Genomic DNA, 5493 nt, shown 5'->3' on the forward strand with positions numbered 1-5493 from the left:
TCGTTAAAAAGTGGAAACACTCCAAATGATGAATGGACAAATTGTAGGGCATGAATTCATTAGAATATTATTCAGCCATAGATAGGAATGAAGTACTAATGCATGCTATACCATGAATGAAACTGGGAAACATTATGTTAAGTGAAAGAATTTGGACACAAAAGAACACATATTTTATGATTCCATTTACATAAAATGTCCAAATAGACAAATACATAGAAAGAAATGTAAATTGATGGTTGCCAGGGGCTGAAAAAAGCCAGGAATGTATGTGACTACTAATGCATATAGAGTTTCTTTTGGGAATGATGACAGTGTTATAAAATTAGATAGCGGTGAGGGTTGCACAATTCAAAATACTAAAATATGTTGAACTGTATATTTTGAAAGATGAATTTTATGCTATGTGAATAATATCCCAAAAAACTGTTATAAGAGAACTGGAATGTTCTATGCACATTAAAGAACATATATACATAAAACACCTATTATATCATACCTGGTAGATGGAAAGTACTCTGTATGTGGTTGCCATTCTTTATATAATTACATTAGTAATACCTGAGACCCCAAAATATCTTGGCACTAACAAATGCAGTTGTCTTTTAGAAAAGGTTACACTAATTGGCTGAGAAGAAAGCATGGTGTCTGCTTTTATTTTCTTTCTGAATTTCTTTACTTATGACCTGAATAAAAAAAAATTAAGTGAATGTTTATTAGTCTGCTATACCATATTATGTAATATTTTGTTTTTCACCAGTCATTCTAATTTTAGAAATTGATAGGAACAAAAACTTCAAAAATAACCACTTCATATAGTACTATGTTAAAATCATTGTTCAGATTCTATTTTAAATTTATTCTTTCAGGGGAAAGATGCCTCTTTGCAATGAATAAAGAATATTAAAATGTGGTATGTGCTTGTCAGTTATGCACAACATATAAGTGCCTTGTTGAGAGTTCATTAGCAACTAGGACCAAAGTATGTATTTAAAAAAGATTTCAGAGTGAAATACATGTTCTATTCTCTCCTGTATGTCTCACTTACTTTTCTATAATGTCAAAGTGACATTGGATTCAATGTTCGTCCAAAGCTCTGTTACTGCATGTAGTTATCCCAAATGTGCTAATGTTAAGTACCTGGATAAAAACTTTTTTCCACCTGGATTTGCTTTTCCTGTTTTGTTTATCAAAATCTCTTCTCATTGAAAGAAAAAATAGTGAATTACAGTGGCAGGTATTGGTTCAATTGACCTTTAATTCTATTTTTTTTTTCCTGGATACATGATAGAGTTACATATTTCTATATGCAAGTTAAAACTGTCCTAACTACTTGCTTTTACAAATGAATTATAACTGCAAAGACCATGTGTAAATTCTAGACAGAAGCCACTAAGAGACAATGTATACTAACGTGCCCTTCCCTTCTGCTATGGAAAGGGCTCATTATTCCAGACAGAGAAAGTTTTATTTCCCAGGGGTCCTATTATGAGGTAAATCTGCGACAAACTTAAAGTCATAATGAGAATTGTAACTTTGTTTTACTTGTTTGTTTTGGATTTTTTGTTTAAGCCATTGAGATTTATCATTGTTTGTACCACAGGATAGTCTATCCTCTCCTTGTTAACACAATGACTTCTGGTGTTTTGAAAAGCCTAAGACATTAATATCCTACTTAACTTTTAAACATTAGGTCAAGCAAAACATTTAACAACAACATATATACTCTCTGCATGTATCTTTACAATGTATTCATGTAAATTAATGCATTATTCAGAAAGTTTAGAGGTACTTTAAGCTTTATCTTGAAGAAGCATATTGATCAGTTTTATGGTGTGAAATGATGTTCTTAAGTGCAATGTGTTTATGGCAAAATGTGTTATCCAATATGCAAAGATGTTCATTACTTGTAACAGATTTCTTCACACTTTTGTTCATGATAAATAAATGTAGTTTAGAAAATTGAAGAAAGTGACCGTTTTAAATTAGTACTAAATTAAATTAAACCTCACGATTAAGAGATGTTATTTTCTCTATTAGATGAAGGAAATGACAGTAATTTTTCAATCTAGAATTCAAGGATAATCTACTGATTTTGTTTATTTCACATGTGTCATATCCATCTTGCTCCATACATACAAAGAGAGAGAGAGAGAAGAGAGAAAGGGAGGGAGAAAAAGAGGGAGAGAAACACAGATCTCTTGCCTCCCCTATGCACCTAACTAGAGATCAAACTTGCAACCCAGGCCTGTGCCTGAACCAACTGAGCCATACCAGCCAGACTGGGACTTTTAACAGAGTTGCTGGATTGGTCTATGTGTCTTTCCCATACTCTAATATTCCCTTTATTCCTTTTCAGAATGACTTTTATTAAATAAAACCTTTTTAAAGAATTTTGCTAGCTTCCTTTTGGATTTCCATAGAGGGGAATCCAAACTCATATGCATAATTTACAAGACCTTGTTACAATGACCACACAGCAGGTGTGTTCTACCTGACTGTAGCCCTCATCTTCCCTATACTCTATATCCAACCATACTGAGATCATCACAAATTTCATAAGAGGTCAAGATGCTTCAGTCTTCTGAAATTTTGTTCACCATCTTTCCTGTGCTAACATTACCACCTGCCAGGAACATGTATCCATAAACAGAGCAATGTCACCTTAAACATTCAGCCATTATTGCTACCTCAGTATGACAAAATTAATACCACACTATCTGCTTCCTGTTCTTGTGCTTTGTCCCCAGTTGTTTGCCCTAAAATTAGACTTATTTTAACCCCATCTCAATTTCAGTGTAAATGTATGCAGACGACAACTAAATGTAAACTCATAACTCTGTCATTCATCTTTCCTCCCCGAGTCTCCAACTACAGCTACTTTCCCAGGCACAGCTCCCACTCCTCCACGATGTGTTCCCTTCCAGCCTGTTGGTCTGAGTCCTCACCACCTCCAACACAGATGACCCTTTTGAACCCCCATTTATGCTCTGTTCCTTCCTTCATATTCATTTTCCTGAGTGTTATGCTTTTAATTCTTCATTATGTATACTATAAATTATTCTTTGTGTGTGATTATTAAAATTATATAAACTAAAATTAATATTTCTCATTTTTATCCTCCGCTCCTCATCTATTCCCTAAGAGACTACCACTATTTACCATATCTATATTTAGGTGTTTTTTGTGATTATGGCCAGTGTAACATATTAAATCAAGTGTCATACTTACTAGTAGGCTCTCTACTATTCTACTGTAGGCTTCATTTAACTTACACTCTATGGTTATTCAGTTTTCCTATTTGTGAACTATTTTCATTTATTTTTATTAATTTTGTTTTTAAATAAAATGAGCATGGGTTCTCATTGTAATAGGTGAAACAAAACACAAACAGTGTAAGAAGTTAATACTGTCTAACCTTCATTTCCACCCCTGTGGTATAATCAGTCTTAGCAGATTGCTGTGTTTCTCTGCCCATTTATCTCCAGTCATGCAATCCTATGGAACATATGTGCACATCCATAAGAGTGGCAGACATTGTTAGTCACTCATCCAATTTTCATTTTTCTCTTCTACCTTGCAAATAGAATAATTTAAAAAATATTTAATATAGTATCTCTTTCAGTTAGGGACATGATGTGACATACTTCTCAACAATGTGAATAATGTAGATGTCAACTAGGTGGGCTTTTCAAAAAGTTTTTAAGGAGACAGAGGCTCAGATCCCCCTTCGTAAGCTTGTCTTTTGCACTTTTCTATTATAAGATAGTTCTGATAGCTTCTAGTCCTTGGAGACGGCTTGGTAAACTTTCCTCAAGTTGGTAGATTACACAAATATTGAGGAAATACTTGGAAAATTGTTAATAGCTGCAAGACAAAGACATTAGACATTCTATCTTTATCACAAGGACCAGTCTCTGCCTATTACAATGAAACAAAATAGCATGATTTATGTGTTAACTCCACCAGCTGTATCTACGAGCTATAGATGGTAGAAAAATGAATCACATATTATGAAATAGAATGTGAATGATAGTCATTTATGATTTTGGGGATACAAAGTTAAAGGCTTGGTGTCTTTAGCAATTTCTTGTTTCAATTATTAGTTATTTAATGAGAAAAATTATATATTTGCCTTGTGAAATTCAAATAACTGTTGTTGTAGGATAGTGCATTTAATGTTGAGGTTCTGTTTGATGCTGCGTACATTAGTTAAATTTCTAGTTTTCTTTAGTGCAATGACAACTTTAATAAACAAGTACAGAAATACTCAGTTGTATTTAATGATAACTTATTAATCCACTTCCATTTCTATTTGCCTCTAATTTCTTATCTCTTTCCTATGACTAGGCTTATGTTTTCTGATATGAAGAGCAATGTAAATTCCACATTTTATCAAATAATTACCACATGTATGTTAGCATGAGCATCTATTATTCTATATTCTTTTAACATAAGATGATTTTCTTGTGTTCATGTTGGCAGCGCATACACTAAAATTGGAATGATACAGAGAAGATTAGCCTGGCACCTGCTCAAGGATGACACGCACATTCATGAAACATTCCATGTATTTTTTTAAAAAGATGTTTTTCTTGATTCAGCCTTTAAAATTATATGGGTTTTTTATGGGTTTGTTTTTAATGTAGTGGTGAAGGGTAAATATGAGCTAACTGGAGTCTCAGAACTTAAGGTCAGGAAGGGAGCATTTCTTCACATAATTTATAACCTTAAAAATGTGGCTTCTAGTGTTTATAATGCAAAGCCAGTGTATTTCAAATGGATATAATCTTGAAGTAAAGTTAACATATTTTATTTTAAATGTAAATAAAACTTTTTCTTGTCTTTCTTTTCTTGTTGACATTTGTTTCTAGCATAGTTGTCCTTCCTATTTAACTTTTACTTCTTGACTTTTAACTTTACTTACTACTTATGAACCATATTCTCATCTTTATTTTATTCGTTTTTACTGATTTCTTTTTAGGCAAATGCATGTGTATAAACTTTCAGAGTTCTAGCAAGTCCAAAAACTAACTTCATTTGGCTTTTGCACCTGACAAATGGAATCAGAATGAGAGAGAACTGGCTTGAGGACCTGAGCCAAACAGAAGAAAGCTGGGAGGCTGCCCTCTGGTTGTTCCAGTTCAGGAGCCGTCAAAAAATCATGAGGTCCACATCACAGGGCTTCAATTAACACTATAGTAAGTTGTAAAAATTACTGTTTAGCTTCTGAGCAAAAGTGTTTTAATTTATCAAATGGGATGGCTAAAACTTAACTGAATGTTTGTATGAAATTTTAAAAAATTACATAAAGTGCTTTATAAATTAGAAAATACTCCAAACAGTTTATTCATTGTTATTATTACCATTAAGGATACTAAATTAAGAGAATAATCAGCAAGTGACAGGTATTTAGAAAAACAGCCTATATATGCTGACCAAATTCTTATTCTACTAAGACAGTATAGTGAATTTGCTGAAGACTCAGGAATT

General features: G+C 32.8%; 1 non-coding gene across 1 annotated transcript; it reads left to right on the forward strand.

The window, feature by feature from the left end:
• The first annotated feature begins 4469 nt into the window (after positions 1-4469).
• Positions 4470-4576, forward strand: LOC114493562. Its single transcript, XR_003684198.1, has one exon. It is a non-coding gene; the product is annotated as a U6 spliceosomal RNA (small nuclear RNA).
• Positions 4577-5493: the final 917 nt, after the last annotated feature.

Source organism: Phyllostomus discolor, chromosome 1 (assembly GCF_004126475.2).
Source record: "Phyllostomus discolor isolate MPI-MPIP mPhyDis1 chromosome 1, mPhyDis1.pri.v3, whole genome shotgun sequence".
In the NCBI taxonomy this organism is placed as follows: domain Eukaryota; kingdom Metazoa; phylum Chordata; class Mammalia; order Chiroptera; family Phyllostomidae; genus Phyllostomus; species Phyllostomus discolor.